The sequence below is a fragment of the Cryptomeria japonica genome, chromosome 7 (genome assembly GCF_030272615.1).
Source record: "Cryptomeria japonica chromosome 7, Sugi_1.0, whole genome shotgun sequence".
In the NCBI taxonomy this organism is placed as follows: domain Eukaryota; kingdom Viridiplantae; phylum Streptophyta; class Pinopsida; order Cupressales; family Cupressaceae; genus Cryptomeria; species Cryptomeria japonica.
In genome coordinates this window covers 609,813,643-609,841,073 of record NC_081411.1, presented here as the reverse complement: position 1 = coordinate 609,841,073, position 27,431 = coordinate 609,813,643, and positions in this window count along the sequence as shown.

Genomic DNA, 27,431 nt, shown 5'->3' with positions numbered 1-27,431 from the left:
CGGAAAATATTATCTCTAGTTTGGCCTATGACTCAAAACAAAGTTAGGGTCTCCTACATAGAGCCTTCCTTTCCTCATTTGAAGGATCTAAGATCTAGCAATTGAAGGATCCTATTGTGAAGTGAAAGTACAAGTTATATGAAGTCTACAACAGAAAATCAAGCACTCACCAAATCTACATCAAGAATTTTCAACATCCATTAGGAGCTTTGAAGACATTGAAGAATAATAGGAGATCACAGGTTGATGATTGGTTTGTACCTCTCCCTTAGGGTTTGCTATGGTTTCATGTTATTTTCATGTCTTTGCATGAGCTTCATTTTCAGATTTACATTCATGCTTTAGATCTCTAGTTCATTTGTGATTTGAAGCATTTACTTTTACATTTACAAGCATTTAGGGTTTGTTCTCCAAAGCGTAGAGTAGAACTCTAGCTTCTTTATTACTCTCATTTAGGATCTTGCATACACACAAGATTCTTGCACACACATTTTCAGTACATTATCGGTTATTTGTGGAGGTGGAAACCACCAAAACAAGGGGTTTGACTAAGGCAAAACCCTATATAGCCACCTAGACACCCTTTTTAAAGTTGCAGGTGCAGGTATAGGAATTCGGTGGACACACGATTTTCAGGACCAACAAAAACACAGATACAATCTCAGTGCCAGAATTTGATCTCAAATTACAGAGACTAGGGCATGGCGCCCTGGGATAGGACCAAGGCGTAGCGCCCTAGTCCCCAGGGTTTTGCATCTTTCTATGCCAAATCTATATCTCAAACCCTAAGGACCTCAAATCCAGAGTTTCAGCTTTCTGTCAGCACAGGGACCAAGGCGCCCAATGCCCTGGTCCTGCCCAATTTCCATCAGATTTCAATAGCAAGTGCACCTTTGAGTCCATTTTTCAATCCTCTTTCTGTATCTAAGTTTCAATTTAAACATAATCTACATTTAATTAATGATATCATATTTCCACAATCCATAGCTAAATAATCTCATTTTTTCTAGATTAGACTGTGTAGCAGTTTTTTTAATCAACGTTTCGGATCACACTCAGTGATCCATCATCAGGATGCTAGAGAGCTAAGAACATGAAATGGTAAGTTGCAAACCAAGCTTGAGCTAAAAATAATAAGAGAGGCAAGGAGAGGGGGAACGAGGTTCAAAGCCAAACAAATAAAATAAAATAGAAAAAAGATGAAGAAAGAAATTAGAAAAAAGAACAAAAAGAATAAAAAGAATAAAATGATAACAAAGAGAGAAAGCTAATAGAAAAAGGAAAGAAATGGGAATAATAAAGAAACATACAAAGGATATGAATAACATTAAAGACAAGAGAATAAAATTATTAAAGTAATAATAATAATAATAATAACAACATCATCATTATTATTATTATTATTAAAGATAATAATATTGTTATTAATATCTAAGTGTTAAGAAGCTGATGAAATTAAGTAATAATGATAATAATAATGATGATGATATTATTATTATTGATGTTGTTGATAAGAAAGAAGATGAAAATAATAATAAAAAGAACAAAAAAAATTAAAATAAAAATAAAAGCAACGGAACTAGGACCTAATGTAAATAAGGAATTAAATAAAAAGGGAAAATATGCTAAAATAAAAACACACAAACACAAGAGAAGAACAACAATAATAAAAAAGACGATGATGAAGAAGATGATAATAAAACAAAAAATAAAAAGTAATAATAATAATTATTACTAATATTACAATAATAAAAACTAAAGAAAATAATCACCAAAATAATAAAAGTTAAAAAAATGAAAAGGGGGGCGAACTAGAAGCAAAATAAACAAAGAGATTAAGCGAAAATAAAAGAAGAACGACAAGAAAAGTATCCAAAGATAGGGCAAGGAACCAAAGAAACAAATGAGGGAAAAGGGGGAGCCTGAAGGATAAAAATAGAACCACACATGAAAAGCCACAAGACCAAGTGAACAAGGAAGCACGAGGGGAAGAAGAGAGGAGAGGCAAGAAAGGGGATGACAAAGCCAAAGGGGTTAAACAGGGGGGGGTCAAGGAAGGGAGTGAGAATGTCTCAGGTTGGATAGAAGAGGTTGCCAAGCAAGACTAAGAGTCCAACCTTCATCACGACTGAGATTAGTGGGATGGTTACTAATAGCAATGGCTTCCTTGAGCTTGCTTTTGACAAAGTCCTCTTCTTCAGATAAGATTTGAATGCTTTCCAAACATATGTGGTGTTTGGTCGAAGAGGAGTGTTCGGAAAGGGCTGATTTGGAGACTCGATCATGTCTGGTGTTTGCATAGTGCTCTTTGATTCTAATGTGAGCACCTTGTTTCTCCTATATAAGGTATGCCGCAAGAGCAAGGAATCTTATAGACACCAGACTCTAGGAAGTTGTCTTTAGGGTCTTTGAGAGAGGGTAGGTGATTATGTAAAGTGGTGTGGGGTTTGAACGAACATCGAATGCCTTTCCTGAGTAGGATCTTACTAATTTTATGGGAGAGGCCTTCAATGTAGGGAAGTCATCCACTAGGGGGGAAGGGGGGTTGGGTGGGTTTGGAGTTGGAGAGGAACCAAAACTTGGCTTGGTGAAAAGCTCTAGAGAATTGTTTACTTGATTAATCATTTCATTTGAAGACATTTCGGAGATGGGTCAACTCAAAATTTAGGTGGTCTTCATCACAAATGTGATAAGCTCGAATGGACAGGGTTTTGAGGACCACCAAATTTTGACTAGGGTGGTGATGAAAAGAGGAGTGTAGGTAGAGGTCAGTGTGGGTAGCTTTTTAGAACACATGACGACCTAAGGAGCCATCTGGCTTCTTGATGAGCATAATGTCAAGCAAAGGAAGTTGGTTGTTCGCTTCAAGTTCCTTGGTGAAAGAAATACACTGAGTGATGTTGTTGAGGTGCATATGGAACTCTTCTAACTTATCAAGGCCATGAGGCCAACATATGTTAGTGTCATCCACATATCTCTCCCACCATCTTGGTTTCAGTGGAAAAGAGCGAAGGGCAATCTCTTCACATTGTTCCATGAAGAGGTTGGCTATGAGTGGGGAAAGGGGGGAGCCCATGGCCACACCATCTACTTGTTCATAGGTGTTTCCTTGGAAAGAAAAGAAAGTGGATCTGAGGCATAATTCAACCAAGTTGGCAATCTCAACCCTCGACTTATGTCTAACAATCTCAATAGAGTTTGGGATCAGGACCTTGGTGAAGAGGGAGACAACATAAAAACTCACTAAAAGGGCAGTGCTCTCTAACTTTTTGTCCTTGATAAAATTGACAAAATGGTAGGAATATTGGATGAAGGAATTTGATTTCCGTACATGCGGGTTAATTAATTTAGCAAGGAAAGAAGCCAATTTGTAGGTAGGGGAGCCTATGGTATCAACAATAGGCCGGAGGGGAACACCAACCTTGTGAATTTTGGGGACTCCATAAATATGAGGAGACACTTCTTTAACGGGAATAAGACGCTTCTTGGTTTCATCATCAAAAGAGGAGCAAGAAACCAAAAATTTCACTTTGTTTAGAATCTTGGAGCAAGGGTTATGCTATAGCTATTGGCATCCAAAAGAAGGGCCAACATTTTGGCAATGTAGTCATCTTTATTCATGATGACAGTGGCATTTCCTTTGTCGGCTCTAGAAATGATGAGGTCGTTATTACTCATGAACTCATTGAAGGTCATATGCTCAACCTTAGGGATATTACTCCTAGGGGGTTTAGCATGCCTGAGAGATACAACAAAGTCTTGTCTGGCTTCTTAGGAAATATTAGAAGGCAAGGAGCGGACCATCTTCTTAATACCAACGAGGAAGTCGATATGAGGAATAGTGCGAGGTGAGAAGGCAAATTTAAGGCCTCTTTTTAGGAAGTTAAAGGTAGGGGGGTTTAAGGGGGTTGAATAAAGATTGACGACAAGCTTAGAGTCCTAGTCATGAATTAATTATCGCCTCGTAGAAATGGGAGGACTAGGCAGATTGGAAGAAATGTTGGACGCGTGTTGAGGAGGATTGGTGGTCACAGTCACAAGGGGATTATTACGAGGAGGGACAACGGCTCCAAGTTTGGGAAGTTGCTCAGATTGGACAGATTGTCAAACAGAGAGAAAGAAGGTAGGGGTAAACCATTCATATCAGATGCATGGGGGGGTGTGGAGAGGTAGGGATGGGGTCGATTGATAGACAAAGATAAGGAGGGGGTACAAACTACGATGGGGGTAGTTTGAAACAAAGTGAAATCCCAAGAAAGGAAGGTAGAGAAATTAATGCAAGGAGTGGGAGAGTTACTGCGAGATTGAGAGAGTTGACGACGAACGTACCTGATAATGTTGGCAACAGGCTATTGAGGGGTGAATATTGCACGCCACCTGCGTGAGAGTAGCCAAAGATTTGCATTTGCTGAGGAAGAGACCGTTGCGATCTGAATGAGGGCGATATAATAGGAATTGGTGAGATGGAGGAGTTTGGTATGGTACTAAATTGATGAGGGTCTTACAGAATGGGTGAAGAGGGGACTGGCGGTTGGAGAGAATGGATAGTTGACTATTGGGATTGCAGAATAGAACAAGGGTGAGAGCAACCAGGAATGGGTTCCATAGTGGACCGAGAAGTAGATAAGTCGCAAAGGGGAGGATCTGAGATGGGGAGTGAAGCTGGTGTGAGTCTTATAAAGCAATGAAATGGGGTGGGCTCGATGGAAGTTGGAGTGTGGGGAGGATAATGGAAGAAGAAGAAGACAGAGATGAAATGGAACTAGAATGGGAGGCATACCTTAGGAACTATTTATGATGTAAGGCATCAAACTTTTTATTTTTCCTCTTGATGCATTCTTCCTGTCATCCCATGGCTCGTGCGTAAGATGAGATATCAAGTTGGATCCACAAGTCAGGTCATAAAGTAGAAGATAGTTCAAGATAGAGAGGAAGGAGCCTGTCGTGCAGATGATTGATGGCTGATCTGTTTGACTCGATGACCGACCTAAGAAGGGACAACCCCACCCAGAAGAGAATGTATTTGGTGTGGACGCTCCAAAGATGATGGGTGATCTTGACGAAGGAAGGGAGCAGTCGGGTGTCTCTGCATCTTTTTAGAAAATTCATCTGCAACTTTCTTTGCTAGTTTGATTCTTAGTTCTTATAGCTTCTTGCATTTCCAACATAATTCCCTCCCATGAAGGGTATCAATTAATGATATCAGATTTCCACAATCCATAGCTAAATAATCTCACTTTTTCTGGATTAGACTGTGTAGCATTTTTTTGTATCAACATTTTGGATCACTTTGTGATCCATCATCGGGATGCTAGAGAACTAAGAACATAAAATCGTAAGTTGAAAACCAAGCTTGAGCTAAAAAGAAGAAGAGAGGCAAGGACTGAGGGCACGGGGTTCAAAGCCACAAAAATAAAATAAAATAGAAAAAAGATGAAGAAAGAAATTAGAAAATAGGACAAAAAGAATAAAATGATAACAAAGAGAGAAAGCTAATAGAAAAAGGAAAGAAATGGGAACAATAAAGAAACATACAAAAGAGATGAATAACATTAAAGACAAGAGTTAAAGTAATAATATATTATTATTATTGTTGTTGTTATTATTGTTATTAAAGATAATAATATTGTTATTAATATCTAAATGGTAAGAAGATGATGAAAATAAGTAATAATGATAATAATAATGATGATGATGATGATGATATTATTATTATTATTATTATTGATGTTGTTGATAAGAAAGAAGAAGATGAAAATAATAATAAAAAGAACAAAAAGAATGGGACGATAGGAAGACTTGTGGATCCGAATTGATCTCATCTCATGCATGAACCATGGGACGACAAGAAGAATGCGTCAAGAGGCAAAAGAAAAAGTTTGATGCCTTACATCGTAAACAGTTCCCAAGGGACGCCTCCCATTCTGGTTCTATTTCATCTCCTTCTTCTTCTTCTCCCATTATCCTCCCCACGCTCCAACTTCCATCGATCCCCCTTTCTATCCCTCATTCTCTTCCGCAATCCTAACAGTCAACTATCCATTCTCTCCAACCGCCAGCCCCCTCTTGACCCATTATGCAGAACCCTCATCAATTCACTACCATACCAAACTCCTCCATCTCGCCAATTCCCACTGCATCGCCCTCACTCAGCTCACAGCGGTCTCTTTCTCTGCAAATTCAAATCTTCGTCTACTCTCAGGCAGGTGATGTGCAACATTCAACCCTCGACATCCTGTTGTTAGCATTATTAGGTACGTCCGCCGTCAACTCTCTCTCTCTCGCAGTAATGCTTCCACTCCTTGCATTAATTTTTCTACCCACCTTTCTCGGGATTGCACTTTGTTTCAAACTCCCCTCGTCATGGTTTTCACCCCCTCCTCATCTTTGTCTATCAATCGACCCCATCCCTACCTCTACACATCCCCCCGCGTGTTTGATATGGATGGTTTACCCCTACCTCCTTTCTCTCTATCTGACAATCTGTCAGATCTGAGTAGCTTCCCAAACTTGGAGCCATTGTCCCTCCCTCATAATACTCCCCTTGTGACTATGACCATCAATCCTCCTCAACACACGTCCAACATTTCTTCCAATCTACCTAGTCCTCCCATTTCAACGAGGCAACAATTAATTCATGACTAGGACTCTAAGCTTGTCGTCAATCTTTCTTTGACCCCCTTAAACCCGCTTACCTTCAACTTCCTAAAAAGAGGCCTTAAATTTTCCTTCTCACCTCGCACTATTCCTCATATCAACTTCCTCGTTGGTATTGAGAAAATGGTCTGCTCCTTGCCTTCTATATTACTGAAGAAGCCAAACAAGACTGTGTTGTAGCTCTCAGGCATGCGAAACCCCCGAGGAGTAATATCCCTAAGGTTGAGCGTATGGCCTTCAATTCGTTCATGAGTAATAATGACCTCATCATTTCCAGAGCTGACAAAGGAAATGCCGCTGTCATCATGAATAAAGATGACTACATTGCCCAAATGCTGGCCCTTCTTTCGGATGCCAATAGCTATAGAATCTTGTCTCATAACCCTTGCTCCAAGATTCTAAACAAAGTGAAATCTATGGTTTCGTGCTCCCCTTTTGACGATGAAACCAAGAAGCATCTTATTCCCGCTAAAGAAGTGACTCCTCGTATTTATGGAGTCCCCAAAATTCACAAGGTTAGTGTTCTCCTCTGGCCTTATTGTTGATACCATAGGCTCCCCTACCTACAAATTGGCTTCTTTCCTTGCTAAATTAATTATCTCGCATGTAGGGAAATCGGATTCCTTCATCCAAGATTCCTATCATTTTGTCGATTTTATCAAGGACAAGAAGTTAGAGAGCACCGACCTTTTAGTGAGTTTTTTATGTTGTCTCCCTCTTCACCAAGGTCCTAATCTCAAACTTTATTTAAAATGTTAGACGCAATTTGGGGGTTGATATTGCCAACTTGGTTGAATTATGCCTTAGATCCACTTAATTTTCTTTCCAAGGAAACATCTATGAGCAAGTAGATGGTGTGGCCATGGGCTTCCCCCTTTCCCTCGTCATAGCCAACCTCTTCATGGAACAATTTGAAGAGATTGCCCTTCACTCTTTTCCACTCAAACCAAGATGGTGGAAGAGATACGTGGATGACACTAACATATGTTGTCCTCAAGGCCTTGATAAGTTAGAAGAGTTCCATGCGCACCTCAACAACATCACTTTGTGCATTTATTTCACCAAGGAACTTGAAGCGAACAACCAACTTCCTTTCCCTAAAATTATGCTCATCAAGAAGCTTGATGGCTCCTTAGGTCGTCATGTGTTCCGCAAAGCTACCCACACCGACCTCTACCTACACTCCACTTCTCATCACCACCCTAGCCAAAAGTTGGGAGTCCTCAAAACCCTATCCATTCGAGCTTATCGTATTTGTGATGAAGGCCACCTAAATCTTGAGTCGACCCATCTCAGAAATGTCTTCAAATTAAACGATTACTCAAGTAAACAAATCTCTAGAGCTTTTCACCAAGCCAAGTTGTGGTTCCTCTCCAACTCCAAACCCACCCAACCCCCCTTCCCCCCTAGTGGATCGCTTCCCTACATCGAAGGATTCTCCCATAAAATCAGTAAGATCCTTCTTAGGAAAGGCATTTGATGTGTGTTCAAGCCCCACACTACTTTACATAATCACCTACCCTCTCTCAAAGACCCTAAAGACAACTTCCTAGAATCTGGTGTCTATAAGATTGCTTTCTCTTGTGGCATACCTTATATAGGAGAAACAGGCCGCTCCTTCAACATTAGAATCAAAGAGCACTGTGCAGACATCAGACATGATCGAGTCTCCAAATCAACCCTTGTCGAACACTCCTCTTCGACCACACACCACATATGTTTGGAAAGAATTGAAATCTTATCCAAAGTAGAGGACTTCATCAAACGAAAGCTCAAGGAATCCATTGCTATTAGTGACCATCCCACTAATATCAATCATGGTGAAAGTTGGAGTCGCAGTCCCTCTTGGCAACCTCTTCTATCCAACCTCGGAAATTCTCACTCCCTTCCTTGACTCCCCCCCCCCCCCCCCTTGTTTAACCCCTTTGGCTTTGTCATCCCCTTTCTTCCCTCTCCTCTCTTCTTCCCCTTGTGCTTCCTTGTTCTATTCTTGTGGATTTTCATGTGTGGTTCTATTTTTATCCTTCCGGCTCGCCCTTTTCCCTCGCTTGTTTCTTTGTCTCCTTGCCCTATCTCGGGATACTTTTCCTGTCGTTCTTCTTTTATTTTATCTTAATCTCTTTGTTTATTTTTCTTCTAGTTCGCCCCCCTTTTAATTTTTTTTACTTTTATTATTTTGGTGATTATTTTCTTTAGTTTTTATTATTGTAATATTAGTAATAATTATTATTATTACTTTTTTATTTAGTCTTTTATTATCATCTTCTTTATCATTGTCTTTTTATTATTGTTTCTCTTCTCTTGTGTTTGTGTGTTTTTATTTTAGCATATTTTACCTTTTTATTTAATTCGTTATTTATATTAGGTCCTAGTTCTCCTAGTTCCCCTACTTTTATTTTATTTTTATTTATTATTTATTTTTTTGGTTCTTTTTTATTATTATTTTCATCTTCTTCTTGCTTATCAACAACATTAATAATAGTAATAATATCATCATCATCATCATCATCATCATCATTATTATTATCATTATTACTTATTTTCGTCATCTTCTTACCATTTAGATATTAATAATAAATATTATTATCTTTAATAATAATAATATTATTATTATTATCATCATTATTATTATTACTACTATTATTATTACTTTAATAATCTTATTCTCTTGTCTTTAATGTTATTCATCTCCTTTGTATGTTTCTTTATTATTCTCATTTCTTTCCCTTTTCTATTAGCTCTCTCTCTTTGTTATCATTTTATTTTTTTTATTCTTTGTGTCCTATTTTATAATTTCTTTCTTCATCTTTTTTCTATTTTATTTTATTTTTGTGGCTTTGAAACCCATGCCCCCTCTCCTTGCCTCTCTTCTTCCTTTTAGCTCAAGATTAGTTTGCAACTTACCATTTCATGTTCTTAGCTCTCTAGCATCCTAATGATGGATCACGGAGTGTGATCCGAAACGTTGATACAAAAAACTGCTACACAGTCTAATCCAGAAAAAGTGAGATTATTTAGAATCTACATTTCCAGTTTATGTGTGCTTCATTTCTCGTCTCCTAGCATAGTTGATTATGGCATTATATTTTTCATATCTAGTCTTCATTACAGCAAAGGAATAGAAACCCTAAGAGATATTCCTTGACTCTCTCTTCCCTACAAGAAGTAGTCAAAGTGAGATATCTCCCTAGGCTCTTCTGTAGTCCATTGTGTGTACATGAGAGTGGGGTTAGGTCCTAGTTACTTGGTTCCATTTTTATGCTCTACATTTTGGTGAACCCGATGTGAATCCAACCTTCTTAGGTCTGCATTTTCTGATTAGATCTTGTTAGTGCATGTTTCAATTCTATCAAAAACAAAAACAAAAAACCCAAAATATTGTTTTATGCATTGTGTTCATTTCTTAAACATATAGTTCATGCACTTTTATGCTTGCATTTAGTGTATCACATAATTAGACATTTAGTTTACTTACTTTGCTTGCATTGTTTCTCTCATTACATTTTGTAAAAAAAAAGGACATTTTCAAATATTTTCATGCCAAAAAAATTTTTTGGGGCACTGCTCTAAACCCCACTTTACCTACATTGGCCTTCAGTCGACTTGTCCTTGCCTCATAATAGTTTCCTAGATCTTTTTCTAACACTTCATCGCCTTATTGAGGAACCTATTAAGGACATTTTGAGGCAAGAGGATGATTTCAATAAAAACTTTGTTAATGCTCTCCCTCCTAAAGATGAAGCATTAATTCCCTCTCCCAAAATTGACCCTATCTATGTAGACACCATAGTGAAAGAAGATTGTTATAACTATTTTCTCAATGATCTCCCTATTTGGGATGAACCATTAGATGATGGTATTGATTATTCTCTTAATTTGTCCCTCCCCTATCAGAGTACCTTGGTCAAAGAAGATGATATCATGGTAAAAGAGGGTGATATGATTGATGATTACTTTAATAACGCCTCACCTTCTATTCATTTCAATCATTTTTCCTCTAAAGATGAAGTGTTTCCCTCCTCCCAACTTGGAAAGAATACATTGCTCATGTTTCTTTCAAAGATCTCCCTCCCAAGGATGAAGCTTTGAAAAGTAATGCTAATCCTTCTCATAGAGAGTACCCCCCCCCCCCCCATGTGGATCCTTTGGTGATAGAGGATGATATGATGCCTACCTTCCCTACTAAAACAACATCGTATTTCAATAATCTTCCTACTAAGGATGAATCATTAATGACTATGGTAATCCCTCTCCTAAAATTGATCCTATTCATGATGACATTTTTTTGCAAGAAGAGACTATCCACACTTCTCCAATCTTTATCATGTGTATGGTGTTGATCCTTCTCCTAAAATCCATACTCCTTATAAGGATACATTGGAGTAAGAGAATGATCTTAGGTCACAAGGGTTTGATGTCATTAGCAATCCCCTTTATGAGGATATCCCTTCTATTCAATCTAAAGAAAATCCTACTCATGAATAAATGTTTAAGTTTGATAATCCTCTTTATGAACAAATTGATGATTTCAACTTTCCTAGACCCTTTTCACATGTTTCCAAACCATCTACAATCAATATGATACATGTGAACAGTTATGGAACACCTAATAAGCCCCTCTTCACAGTTAAAGGTGCTAGTCCTTCCTCAAATTCTCAACCTCTTAATAAACCTCTCTTTGTGGTTCAAGGTGGTTATAGTAATGATTCCTTTTGCACTCCCAACAAATTGGTTATTACTGTGCAAGGAGGATATCCCATTAAGAGTCCTTATGAGTATGCTAAACAAATCACCCAAGAGAGTTACAAATCTATTGCCCACACGTATAATACAAGGAACAATAGGCAACTAAATCCTCCTCCGGTTATCCCTTCTTGACTTCCCACATCCCAACCCATTCCTCCACAAGCACCTCATATGTCACAAACTCTTGGTAAGGAGTATGATCTTATTGAACAAATTAAAGCTACTCCTGCCAAGATATCTCTTTGGGATTTAATTCAAACTTCATCTACACATCATAGAATGTTACAAGATGCTTTAAAGAACTTAGATGTCCCACCCGTAGTGACACCTAATAATATGGCTTCTTTGGTTGATCCTATAAAAGAATCTAAAGCTCAAATTGTGCTCACACAAGATGAGTTGCCCTCCCATGAGATTCAACAATAATATGGTCCTCGTATGATAGTTGTTCTTATCAATGTTAATGTTATAAGAAGAACCTTAATGGACAATGGATCTGGTCTTAATATTTGTAGCATCGATTTACTGCCTAAAATTAAGGTGGATCCTTCTTCTCTTCAACCTGACTCTCTTACTATTCATGGCTTTGACAATATTGCTAAAAAATCTTATGGTACTATAACCTTGCCTATTAAGGTGGGACCTGTTATTTTGCCTACACTTATTCATGTCATGCTTGATAAGCTTAGTTACAATCTTCTATTAGGATGACCTTGGCTTCATTATATGCAAGTTTTCCCTTCTACTTTGCATAGGCAACTTAAGTTCATCTACAACAATAAGATGTATACCTTGTTTGCTGATACCAATTTAAAAGCTCCATTGCAAACCTCATCTTCTTGTTCAACTACTTCCAATCCTTCTGAAAATAATCCTACATCTCCAACTATGCCTATTTACTTGAATATCCTTGTTCCCTCTAGTGATTTGAAGACTCCTAAAAAGAATCCTACTCAATCTAAATCCTCTCCCAAAGATATCTTTTCTCTCAAACGGGTACTCTCAGATGACGATTGGGGATCTCTTGACTTTAACCCTACTTTTGTGGGAGAATATAGAGTCTCTTGGAAATGATCTAAATTTGAGAAGGAGAAAGATAAGGATGAACCAAAAGCAATCCACTTTGTCTAAAGAACTTAGTAACAATTTTGTGGTTGCTTCTAATTCAAACAATTATTCCCAATCTTCTTATTCATCTACTTATGCCATTGAGTCCTATGAGGCCCCACCATCTCTTTCTAATATCGCATCCCTTTATGGTCCGAGTTTTCATATCTTAGCTAAGAGTAGATATAATGGCAATGGTTGTGGTGTAAATGAATAAGGGATTGAGGTTCCTTTAGAAAATAACATAAGTGAAGCTTCATTTGGCCTTGGATAATCCTTCAAAGCTCACCAAAGCATCTAAAAGACCATCTCTCAACGTGAATGCTATATTTAGTAGTGATAATGACTTCCTAATAGTGTACTGCAAATACCGTTGGGGGATTCGTCCGACACCTTATGGATATATCCTTTTTTCATGAATGTTTACTTTTCTATATTTTAGCTTGCATATGCACGTAGTGTCATATGACCGCTAAAGTGGGGACTAAATGTAGCATTGTAAATTGTACACCCTTAACTGGGTGGTACAATTCCAAGCTTAGGTTAGCACATGCCTTAGTGTGTTTGCATCTTGCATTTCAATTCCTCCTTAATCATTTAATTAATTAATTTAATTAAATTTAAGTCCTTCTTTCATCTCTCTACACATCATAAAATTGGGCCCTTTACCCTAAGTGTGCCCCTTTCTATTTTATTCAGCCAATAAATCATTTCATCAAATACCCTAATTATGTCTTATTTTGACCTTCAAGGCCCGATTTCGCATATCTAGACATCTCAAACTCCCATATACTCCTAGAATTTTCTCTAAAATCACAATATCTTGCTTCCCTAAAAATTTGGCAAAAAGTTGGTCAAACCATGTGTTCGGACCAAGTAGCTACCTACTTGGTCTTAACTTTTTCTCCCCGAATTTTGGGAGTATGTTTTTGGCCGTATTTTAATATTCAAATACAAGAGATTGGAGGAAAATATTATTTCTAGGTTGGCCTTTGACTCAAAACAAAGTTAGAGTCTCCTACATAAAGCCTTTCTTTCCTCATTTGAAGGATCTAAGATCTAGAAAATGAAGGAGCCTGTTGTGAAGTGAAAGTGCAAGTTATATGAAGTCTACAACAACAAATCAAGCATTCACCGAGTCTACATAAATTGTTTTCAACATCCATTAGGAGCTTTGAAGACATTGAATAATAATAGGAGATCACCAACTGATGATTGGCTTGTACCTCTCCCTTAGGGTTTGGTATGGTTTCATGTTATTTTCATGTCTTTCCATGAAATACATTTTCAGATTTACATTCATGATTTATATCTCTATTTCATTTGTGATTTGAAGCATTTACATTTACATTTACAAGCATTTAGGGTTTTCTCTCCAAAGCGTAGGGTAGAACTCTAGATTCTTTATTACTTTCATTTAGAATCTTGCATACACACAAGATTCTTGCACACACATTTTCAGTACATTATCGGCTATTTGTGGAGGTAGAAACCACCAAAACAAGGGGTTTGACTAAGGCAAAACCCTATAAAGCCACCTAGACACACTTTTTCAAGTTGCAGGTGCAGGTATAGGAATTCGATGGACGAATGATTTTTGGGACTGACGAAAGACACGGATATAGTCTCAGTGCCATAATTTGATCTCAGATTACAGAGACCAGGGTGTGGCACCCTGGGACAAGACCAGGGTGTGGTGCCCTGGTCTCTAAGGTTTTGCAGCTTTATATGCTAGATCTGCATCTCAGACCCTCAAGACCTCAGATCGAGAGTTTCAGCCAAGGTGCCCAACGCCCTGGTTGTACCCAATTTGCATCAGATTTCAACAACAGGGGCACCTCTGAGTCCATTTTTCAGTCCTACTTTCTATATCTCGGTTTCATTTTAGATAGAATCTACATTTTTATTTTATGTGTGCTTCATTTCTCATCTCCTAGCATAGTTGATTGTGGCATCGTATTTTACATATCTACTCTTCATTACAACAAAGGAATAGAAACCTTAAGAGATATTCCTTGACTCTCTCTTCCCTACAAGAAGTAGTCAAAGTGACATATCTCCCTAGGCTCTTTCGTATTCCATTGTGTGTACATGAGAGTGGGATTAGGTCCTAGTTACTTGGTTCCATTTTAATGCTCTACACTATGTTCCCTTGAGAGTCAATTTCATAACATACATTCAAATATCTCCAACTAGTGAAACTAGTGAAGATATCTAATTACAAATAAATAAAATGTAGATTTTAATTATAGAAATGGAAAGAGGATGGCAGGGACTTTTTGGGCCAAATCTAAGTATCTCGGCCAAGGACATCAATGTGATGTGTAGATGTTTGTGCAACGTTCTATATTTTGTATGGACAAAAATAAAAAAGCATAGAAAATTGCAAAAACCTAACTCTATGTTTTGATTAACCTACAAAACCTAGAAGTTAGAAACATAGTAGCAAATGCTAGATGATAAATACAAATAGAAATGAATAGAAATTAGATAAATAAAACTTAAACAAATTATCATGTGTTTGAATTCTTCGACACGCAAGAGGGAGAGGAAAAATGTTTAGGGCTATTTGGAGACTTGCCTTAGTCAAGTCCCTATTTTGGTGTTTCCACCTCCATAGTATCCAGATAGATAGATAGATAGATCAAAAAAATAAATAGATAGTATGATGAAATGATCAAATAGATAAGGGATGTGATAAATCCCCAAGATGCTCCAAGATGTGAAAAAGGTATTACCATCTATAATGAATTTAATTGATTGGAACCAACATCCTTAAAAGAATGAAAAAAATCATAATTTCTAATAGTAATTTCTTATATGAGAGAAAGAAGTAAACTTCTCGTTGGCCATTCATAGTGTAGCGCCACAAACTACACCCTATGCCAATTTTCTCACTTACACATTGCACTCAATACATTTATGACAAAATTCATGATTGGGATTTCGGATTCCAACTTCATGGATAGCAAAGATGAAGTGTTAGTAGCTTGCAGACTTTTGAATTTAGGATGAAATTAGCTAGACTATAGCTGGCGAGAGAGTTTCCTATAAGATTTTGAAATTAAAATGAGCATATTCCATACCAAAACCTTCCTAATGTGTGTCCCATTGCACAAGCACATTTGTAATGACTATTCCTGCCCATTCTGAGCAACAAAACTCTTATTTTTTGCTCATTCTACACACTAGCTACTCTAGAATCTCTTTATCTCTCTCTGGTCTTGTAGAAAAGCTCTGTCAAAATCTTCCCATGTTCTTGATATTCATAGTAGAAGCCAAGACTTCTCTCAAGTTGATATCATATATATTATCTTAAGGGAGGACCCATAACTATTTGTAATCCTCTCTTTTGCTCATCTATTGATCTTATATGTTAATCTTGTTCATTTATTCAACTATTAAATCTCATATAGTGTTTTTTTATCTCTAGTAATAGAGGTTTTCCTCCATGGTGGGGATTATTTCTATTATGTCTCTTTATTTGATTATCATTTGGCTACCCGTAAAGGTGGAAAGACCAAAAGAGGGGTTTGACTAAGGCACACCCCTATACAACCCCCAACATTTTTCTCAACTTAGTGTGTGTAGGTGACGAATAGGTCTAGGGAGAAAAAAATTTGCATTCTAATGGCTTTCTGGAGTCATTCTAGGATTTGACCATACAAAATAAAACACAACACATAGATGTCCCTATGTCGTGTTGGCGTCTGAGGTCAAGGCTTCCTCGTTTTGGTATTTTGATTTCTGCACTTTATGCTTTTAGTTTTTATAGTTTGAGCATTTTTTATCATTATATATTTTTTAGATATTGAACATTTCCAATTCTCATTCACAGTTTAGTGTAGTTATTATTTCTTTTCAAGCATTGAATTTTCATTCATAGTTTAGTGTAGTTAGTATTTATTTTCAAGTGTTGTCTTTCCTAGCTCACCAAAGCGCTAGTTTAGTGAGATAGTTGAGGGTATTTTGTCCTTAAGATATCATTGTCTTAAGTGTAGAAAATCCCATCCTCTACATTTTGGTGAACCTGATGTGAATACCTTATATCAGATCTATTTCTTCAAAGTTTAGATGCATTTGATAAGGCATTCTTAGAACATAACTTTGGTATGTTGGATGATGCGTTAAATGATTTCGTAGAGGTGTCTCCTTCTACTTGAATTTTTGTTAAACAAACCCCATGTTTAGACTCTTCTTCCTTGTAGGATGAGACATTTGTGAATTTATTGTTGTACATTGCTCCTAAAAGGCCTAAGAGACCAATCATTTACGTGACTATGACGAGTTCTCCTTCAAAAAAAGAGTAATCTATTCATGATATCCCATTTGAAAGTAACTCTCTTGATCTTGTCATGAGATTTACTCAATCTAGAAACTCTCCTTATCATGTAGTTTCTCATGGGTATAACACTAGAAGAAATAAGTAGAATGTTGATCAATTTGATACTTCTTTATCTTCTTCTCAACTAGGCCTTCCTCAAGCACCTAAAACTTCAATTAAGCAACCAAGTGATTACAATTTTATTGAGAAACTTCAAATCACTCTCAGTAAGATATCACTTCGAGATTTTCTTCAAACTTCTCCCATTTATCAAGGTATTCTTTAAGAAGCTCTTCAAAAGAGCATGTTTCCTTCTACTAGGCCTATGGATGTGAATCTATTGATAGATCATATTTGTGTGGATTCATCGAACATTACATTCTATCCACATGAACTCACACTTGCACCTCTTGTAATGGTGCATAAGTGACCCTACAAAGGGAAAAACTATGTTCCTTTGAGAGCCAATTTCACAACATACATTTAGATATCTCCAACTAGTGAAACTAGTGAAGATATCTAATTATAAATAAAGAAAATGCAAATTCTCAGTAGAGAAATGGAAAGAGTAGATGACATGGATTTTTTGGGCTAAATCTAAGCGTCTCGGCCAAGGATGCCAATGTAGCGCATAGAGGTTTGAGCAACATGTTGTAGTCTATATGGATATAAATAAAAAACTTAGAAATTTGCAAAAACCCAACTCTAAGTTTTGATTAACTTGCAAAACCGAGAAGTTAGAAGCATAGAAGCAAATAGTAGATGATAAATAGAAATAGAAATAAATAAATAAAACATAAATAAATTCTCGTGTGTTCAAATTCTTCCAATAAACCTGCACACAAGAGGGAGAGGAAAAATGTTTGGGGCTATTTGGAGACTTGCCTCAATCAAATCCCTATTTTGGTGTTTCCACTTCCATAGTAGCTAGGTAGATAGATAGATAAAAATGATAAATAGATAATATGATCAAATGATCAAATAGATAAGGGATGTGATAAATCTCCAAGATTCTCAAATGCATGAGAAAGATATTACCACATAGGCATTAGAAAGCTAGGAGAGCTAGAAAAGATTATTGTGAGAGCTTGAGATTGTTATAGAAAATTAGAGAGTGTTGTAGCAAGTGAGAGAGAGCAAGAGAAATTTATGAGAGCCAAGAGAGTGAGAGAGATTTCTTTAGAGAACCAAGAGAAATTGAATAAATAAATAAGATATATTTAAATGAGATAATAAGAGGAAAAAAGAGGGTTGTTGAGCTATTTTAGAATATTCCAAGTCATTTCAATTGACTTGGGTAGGTGACAAGTGGCAAAATGCTTAGAACTGACATTTGAACATTAAAGATGTAGTGGGACATTTGCACAACACATGGACATCCACATGATGCGCTAGTGTCCAAACAAATCACACTAAGAAAAGATATGTGGCAAGAGAAACACACAATTAATACAAAATTGACGCTAAAAGGTAGCTGCTAAAAAGGTGTCCTGAGCATCTTGAGAGAAAAAGGGCTAATGAAAGGGCTGAAATGAGCCTACTTAGATATGAGGGGAATGGACACTAAAGTGGCTACAAAAGTGTAGGTGAAATTGCAAAAGGGGTATACAATTTTTGACTCTACACCTCCAAAATTAAGAAACCAAGTAGATTCATTAATGATAATTATTAGTGCTAATAATGTTGGTATTAGATGGACTCTCATTGATACACATTTGAAATTCAATGTTTGTAGTCTTAATCTATTGCCCAAAATCAAAGTTGATTTAGGTTCTCTTGTTACATTTTCTTTGTCCATTCGTAGTATTGATAATATTGGTAAAACCATTTTAGGCACTATTATTTTGGTTTTAAAGATGGAGAAATCTAGCTAGTAACTTAAACAAAACCAAACCCTCTTCCATAAAACATTGGATTATGAACCACAAGGGGTTTTATGCTTGACTAACTCTTACTCAAAGAGAGTCAAACAACCAGGTCTCTATTCTTTTGTTGCATGAAATATTTCCTAATTAACTTATATGTGAGCTAATTAGGTCCTAAAGCATGCATAAATGATCACATGAACTAGTAAAATAGATTCATGGACTAACAAAAATCTGCATACAAGCATATAAATGAAACACTGATACAAAGGTGCACCTTTGATAGAAATAATAAAGCTCAAAACTATTAGTTAGATGTGCTAGGCACCCTAGAATAGTAGGTGCCCAACTTCTAGAAACTACTCAGATCTGGTATCAGGAGCATCTGAACTATTATTCCTCCAAATTTCAAGTCAAATTGGTAAGGTTATGGTGCTAGGTGCTATAGACCATGTCTTTGTTGGCCAATTGGTCAGCACCTCCTTGGGATTCGCAACATGGATTCCTCCCGCCTCTTATGGATCCGTGTCTTTGGTCACTCTCTCGTTCATTGACAACTCGAGCTTTTGGTGTAACGACAGCGGTGATTCCAACAATTGGTATAAGAGCGTTGGGTTACGGGTTTGAATCCCAGGAGGTCACCCTGTGGTCTCCTTAAAAGAAGTTTGCGGAACCCCAGTCGGTCAACACCTCCTTGGGATTCACGACATAGCTTTCTCCCGCCTCCCGTAGATCCTTGTCTTTGGCCACTCTCCCATTCACTGACAGCTCGAGCTTTTGGTGTAACAGCGGTGGTGATTCTAACAGTCTTTTCTCCTAAACTTTCTCTAGAAACTTTTGTCTCAATCTGCGTAATTTCTTATATCTATAAACTGGGGTTGAAAATTGTATTTAAACTTGCAATTGAACAAAAGGGGAAGAAAATGGTGTTGTGGCTATATAGGATCTTGTCTTTGTCAAACCCTCATTTTGATGTTTCCACTTTCATAGATAGCTAAGTTGGATTTGAGATAAAAGTGTGTGCTTTGAACCTTAAGTGTGTCCAAGATTGTGGCAAGCAAATAAGTGCACAAACACAAGCATGATCCCTACTCAAGTGTATTACAGTATTGTGGTAATCAAAATTTGGTGTATAATCAACTAAAGAATGTATGAATCACATAAATGAACATGAAAGAAGGATAATTATCAGATTTAAAGCTAAAACTCAAGAATGTAAGAATAACATGAAATCATACCAAACTCTAAAGGAGAGGTACAAGCTAATTATCAGTTAGTAATTCCCTATCATCCTCCAACATTCTTTTAATCTTCCATCATGATGAATGAAAATTGATGAAGACTTGAATGAAGATTTGATGTTGTTGATTATTCCTCATAGTTGTATATGTGTAGACTCAAAATTGGTAGAGTGTTCTCATCATAAGGATAGCATAATTAATGTATATTTTAAAAGTGGAAACCCTCTAGATTATATGAGTTATAATCTTAAAGTTGATAAAAATCTAATATAAATTGTTATATTCAAAAGTTCAGACCAAATTCTGAAATGTCAAGGCCAACACTTTAAATACCCCCAGAATTTTGAGAGATTTTGTCAGGTCATGTGTGCAAATCAGCATAGACCTACAAAAATAGGCTCTCAACAAGTGGGATGCTAGATTTTTTAGTCTTTGTATTGGATGTAGACCTATTTTTGTAATTTGACGATAATTTAATGCGAAATAAGAAATTTGAATTTTGAAATAAGATAGGACTCATCTTTTTGAGTTGAGAGTTAAATTCAAGGCTAGAAGTGGTCCTAAAAATGTCTAGGGGAGTGGAAACTAAAGCAAGTGCTAAGGAGAGTGTGAATTGGACGCACAATTAAGGAGTAAAATTTACGAAACTATATGTACCTCTAGAAAAAAGTTCCATAAAATCAAATGTTATGGTGAAGATCTTTTTTGCAAAGATTTTGTGCAAAATAAGAGGAAAGGTCTATACATCATATTGGAAGAGATAAAGTCAAATTCCCCTCTAAATGTCCATAAATATGATTTACCTTAGACCTTGGAGACCATGCTAGGAGAAGATGCAAAAATTCCAATGAGATCTAGATACACTATTGAGGTGAATTTCTTTAGCATTTAGCATCCTAAGTTAAAACCCACATGTGTTTTTCTCAAAAAACAATTTTGGATATTTAAAGGACTTTTTTAGGATTCAAGGGAAGAAAAGAGGTAATTTTAGGAAGACTATTTTATGGAGCCTTTGTGGGATTCCATATGATAACTTTAACAAAGGTTTTAATAATTTTAACTATTTTTAATAATGGACCGTACATCTAGATCTTTAGTCAACATGTAGGATGTTTGGTAGTATATCAAAATTTTATGAAACTTTGGGAGGTCTAACATCAAGTTTGGATATTCAATACTACAACATTAGTTCACATTTTTCCAAACACTTTATAGATTCAAAAAATCTCCAGACAACAAGGTCTAACCAACTTGTTCAAACATCTTAAAATATGGAACACATGGAGGTTAGTCATCATTTAACTTTGAATCACATTCTCTATGACAAAAGGATAGAAAAAAATTAACAAGGGGTAGATGAACAAAAGAAAACAAAAATAAAAGAAGGCCGACATTAAATGCCAAAAAATGGGGAGTGTGTGCAAAGCACACCACTTACAAAATGATATTTTTCGAAATAAATTTGTTTGATCTCTCAAAAGGTGAAGCAAAATTCATTTTTCAAAACATTTTGATAAGTGTAAAGGAGAATTGATTGATGATTTGATTTAAGGTTGGGGTTCTATCTAAGGGGTTATTATCCAATCCCTTCATTAAAGACCATTTAGATGGAATCCCTCACAGATTAAATGCATTAAAATGGGGAATGTGTGCAAGGCAAAACATTTACAAAATGACATTCAAAATGAATTCATTTGATCTCTCAAAAGATGAAAATATTATTTTTATAAATATCTGGATAGGTGTAAAGGCGAATCTATCGATGGATTGATTTAAAGTTGGGGTTTTGTACGAGGGGTTTTGATCCAACCCTTTAGATGGAACCCCTTGAGAATTGAATCATTAATTTTTAAGGAGTATTTGATTTCAAAAAAATTAAGATGTTTCGTAAGTGGGATACACTAATATGGGATTAACCAAGTGTTAGAGCATTCTATAGTTAAAGAAACTCTTTTTATCTTAAGTTCACTTAGTTGAGCTTCATTTAGCTCCTTTATGCTTTTTTTAGTTCTCATAATATTATTTATTAGGACTTCTCTTGATTTTTATAAAGCAAGTAATTATGCATCGTATCAATCATTTTGTAATCTTTGCTTTTGAGGAATATAGCATATCTTTTTTGTATTCTTATTTGTGGAAGGTGTTCTTATTTGTTGTTTAATCTTGCAAGCTTGTGTTGCAAAATTCAACATGGTATCAAAGCATGGATTCAACAAACCCCTTCTCATTATTTAAGGGTTTCTTTTTTCAAAAGTGTTCGAAGATCCTAGATCTAGCCTTCTTTGTGGATTTGGAAATGGGAAATTTTTCTATTCACTTCAAAGCAATATGGACCTCATCATTGTGTTCACAACATCCCAAAACTTATAGATCGGCTATCATTTCCTTAAAATTTGAGTTGTTGAGTTTTTCCTTGTGGGCATGCATTTTGAGGTAAGATCTTGGGGTCAGTGAAAAATTTGGGCATTTTCCAACAAAAAGGACCTCACCATTGTGTTCATAACATCGAAAAACCTCCAGATCCACTATTGTTTTATCAAAATTTGAGCAACTGATCTTTTGGGTCTTTTTTTAGGGCACATGTTTTGAGGCAAGATCTAGGGGTTAGCAAATAAATTTGGGCACTTTCAGATGAAACAAACCTTGCCATCATGCTCATAGAGGCCAAAAATCCTAAGATTGCCTGCCAAATCACTAAAATTAGATCAGAGGCCAAAAACAAAAATTTGACAAACTTTTGGAGCCACGCAATTTCATATAGATTGTACAAATATGTACAATCATACCTATTTATACTACATAGGGGAGCTAAAAATCCATGCAAGGTCGAAGAATCCATGTAGACAATTTTTTTGTCAAGTTTCTTGCGAAGTTAAATTTTTCTATTCAAAGTTGGCGATATTTTTTGTAGAAGATTGTACAAGCCTACATAGGCAAGCCTACATAGGTACAACAATGACAAGTATGTGTCAATACTTGTTTTGGCACTTTTTCCCTAATTTTGGCAGTGGACCTAAATTTGGAGGCTCTTGCTATTTTTAGACCTTTTTCTAAATTTGTTGGCAAGAGAATATTCTAACAAAAATTAGACATTATGTCAAAAAAAACAAAATTTTTTAGAAATATTCCACTTTTCGACCTAGTTTTCTTTTTGGCATGCTTGTGGTTTTTCGGCCATAACTTGGTCATACGAATTGAAACTTGTGAAAAAGAGATATAGTCAAAAAGCCAGTTCTAGTGCGGATCTAGTGGTGCTAGTAATTTTGTCAGATTTTACTCCAATTTTTTGTACCAAGCCTATGAAGTTAGATCTTATTTTTTTCACTTTTGGGGCCATACCTTGCATATCTAAACTCAGTTTTTTGCAAATGAGTAGGTGTTAGAAAGGTAGTTCAATGCTCTATCCAAATCTACTAGTATTTTTTAAGATTTTTCCCTATGTATTTTTTATTTAGTCTTTTGTGTTTTCAATTTATGGTTGATTACTTGATCATTTTGGCTCCTAAAAACTTTTTGTTTACATTTGATGACTTCCCTTGAGTTGTTCTACATGTATTTCTAGAACTTTGCCCTGTTTGGATATTTGAGCATCTTTTTCATGTACTTCTTTGTTTGTAGACACATTCAGATAAAGTGTCACTCTTTGGTATGGTTTTTGGAGATTTTGCGCATTCTATTGTGCCTTATTTTGTAGATAAATTGTATTATAAAGTGTCATGGGGGGTTATGTAGTGCCTTTTGTTTTTCCATCACATGTTTATCTAGTGAGTGTCCCTCCATGACGATATTGAATTCTAAAGATTCTTGTCCCATGCATGTGTGCATTGGTTTCATACCCTTTTAGTTGTAGGTACTTTCATGTGCATGTTCAAATGTTTGTTCTCTTTCATGCACTACTTGGTGACACACAATTTCAATGGACCTATCATCTCTCATTTTCAACATTGTAGGGGGTTTCTATTGTTGGTGTTAATGTTTCCTTGGTTTCGCTTTGGAGTGAGCTACGTATTCAGTATTTGTTCATGTGTGCTATCTAGATGCAAGGGTTGTATTTCGATGAAATGGAGCTTTTACCATATAGAAACTCTTGCATTCCATTTTTGTGGAGGCAACTTATCCTCAATTGATTAGTTCTTTAGACTATTGGTACATGCATTTTCGACTAGCAATTTACTCTTGCATGGTTGAGTAGTGTTGTTGGGGTCACTCGTGCATGCTAATGTGCTATTTATATCTTTGACTGACAAATGTTTTGCCTTTGTTTTCCATTTGATCATTGTTCAAGGAGTGTCGTTGGGGGCACTCATGTTGATTCTTTTTTTCTTGATCTTTGATCATTATCTTTGTTTTAGACGAGGTTCTCCATTCAACACTATAGCAGGTGCCATTCAATAATTGTCTAGAGCTCCTTCGTGATTCAAAAAATGTTCATGTTCCTATATTTTTGGGATATTTTCTTCGAAGCTTGATAGTCCTTCATTCATGTTTCTCTCTTTTGGAGAGGATTTTTCTCCCACTGGGTTTTTCTCCTTTTCTCTAATTGTGAGAGATCTATTTGTACATGGGTACCTCATCGGGGCTTTTGTTGTCGAGACCCATTCTTTCATTTCATGCATTTAGAGATTTTTAACTTCTCCCTAAGTTCGCTTAAGGGGGATATTAGGCCGTTCAATATTTAGAGACGTGATTTTTAACTTAAAATCACTTAGTTGAGCTTTAGCTGAGCTTTATTTAACTCCTTTATTTTTTTTTAAGTTCACCTAATATTAGATTAGGACTTCTCTTTCTTTCTATAAAGTAAGTCATTATGCATTGTATTATTCATTTTGTAATCTTTGTTTTTGGAGGAATATAGCATATCTTTCTTGCTACTCTTGTTTGTGGAAGGTGTTCTTATTTGTTATTTGATCTTCCAAGCTTGTGTTGCAAAATTCAACACCAAGGTGGTCTAAGAAGAAACCCTGAACTCAATTCACTGTGCTTGCTCCAAATTAGTTTTGTTTAGAGCTATACTATGATATCTTTAAGAAAATATTAGAAAAGTTCTTATCTAGGTCTTAAGGGTTTTTTTTTCTTTTGTAGAAGAATTTAACTTTTATTATTTACGATTGACTTAAAGATATAATGAGCTTAAATTAGGTTTAATTTGACACCAATTTTAATACTTGGTATCATTTGTGAGTTATTTTTTTGTCACTATGTTAGAGTTTATAATTGCATTTTGTATCCTAAAAAATATTACAAATATTACATTTTTTATATTTAATATTTCTTAAATATATAAAATCAGTGTCTACATAGTAGTAGTTCATCTATTCATGTTAATCTATTAAAGTAATCTCCGTTTCTTAGACCTTAGTGTCTCATATTGAAATATCACTTATTAGTCCATCAATGTACTTATCAAGGGTTATTATTTATCATATTTATAAGGTCTTTGTAAATTCAATAATTCAGTGTAAGCTTGAATGACTTGTTGACACTTAAACCAATAAGCCCTTGCATGATTGAGAATTGGTTTAAGGAATGTACCTTGGCTTAAATGTCCACAATAAGATTTTTTTGTAGCTAGACCTACATATGCTAGACACTCATGGCTTGAATTATTAATGTTTGTAATTTGTACAATTGACTAATGGTTAAAAATTGGAATGTCTTGAATATTGTGAAACTCTTCAAATCTTTTTTATTCCTTGACAATAGAGCAAAGTCCAATTGGGTATTTTGTAGGGATTTTGGGAGTAAAAAATTAATCATGTTATAAATCTTTTTATGTGAATTTAAGGGTAGTATTAACTTCATATGCAAATCATCTATTTTATTGATGATGGGTGAAGATTTTCTAGTACAATGTATAATGTGATATTTTATTGTTAAGGCTAGAGGTAGTGGAAATAAGACACTTAAGCTACATCTATTATGTAAGAATCATAAATAATTTTTATGATTTAAAAGATACTTCTTATTATTATTGGTAAATATGGGGTTCTGAAAGGGCCCATAGCCTTGTACAATCATGGGTCAAGGAGCATACCACCTGAAGCAGTCACCGGTTAGGAGGGACCTCAAAGAGATCAATCCAGATCGGGTAGCAAGAGTAAACACAACGATAACAAGAGGATATGATGGAGGCAATGCAAACTAAATGAATTAGATAATGAAAACTGATTACAGATAATCGGTACAAGATTCGGCTCACTGGCTTGCTACATACATGCTCAATTACAAAATCAGTCAACTTCGGACCTCTAAATCTTAGGATATATCTTATGTGTTCTCTGGAATTAAATTCTAATGCTCAATTACAATGATTTATATGATCCAAGGAGATCCAGTTGGCCCAAAAAGGGATCAAATGCCGAAGAACAAGATCAAACGTGTAAAACACCAAGTCAGCCTTCGCCAAAGAGATTCCTCCGGAAAATCCAAAGGAAGAAGTGTGGATCAAAGGGAAAGTCGGCCACCCACCAAGGAACATCGAAATAAACGAATTGGGGCTCTGCAAGCAACGAAAAGGATCTGCAAGATTTGCCAATAGCAAATAGGTCCAAGCGGTTCTAGTGCCAGAAAAACTGTCTCGAAATCCAAAATCGATAACTTGCCAGAAAATGACCCAAATGCTCCGCAATTTAGGAATAAGGAAGATGATCATGTCCTCAAGCAAAATCCATCTCTGAAGATCCGGTGAGCCAATGCAAGAAAATGTAGAAAGAAATGTTGAAACTACAAAATAGAAAACAAATAGAAAAGAAATGTTTTTTTGGTTGATGCAAGATTGTCAAGAACCAGGGATGCTCTTGCATCTAACATCCAGGGTTGTTGAGAAAGTGAGTCCCTCACTTTGCTGGGGTCAGAAGAAAACCAAGGTGGTCCACCTCTTCCTGAGAAATCCAAGATGAATCTTCAACTGATATGTCCTTCCACTTCACAAGATACTCCTTATACTGACTGCTCTAGGTGCTACGTCCAATCCTACTATCCAAAATGTCTTCAATCTGATCTAGTTCCTTCTGGGGCAACTGTTTCTCTAAGTCTGCAATATTGTCTTCACTGAATTTTGATTCATGATATTGAAGTAGATCTGCAATGTTGAATACAGGTGAAATACTCAAACTATCTGGTAGCTCCACTTCATATGCATTTCTGGAACTGAACTTCCTCAAGATCTTACAATGTCCAAACTTCCTCATCTGCAACTTGTTATAGGTTCCAACTGGAAATCTTTCTTTTCTCAGGTACACCATTACTTCATCGCCAACTTCAAATTCCTTATGTCCCCTCTTCTCATCTACTTTCTCTTTATACTACTTGTTCATATCCTCCAAATGTTGCTTAACCTAAATATGTAAGGTCTTCATATGATCTGCAAACTCTTTTGCTTCTGCACTCTGCTTTTCTTCATTATTGATATCTCTTAATTCTGATATGCCTCTAGGGTGTGCTCTGGTAACAATCTCAAAAGGTGTTCTTTCGGTACTCATGTTCACTGAA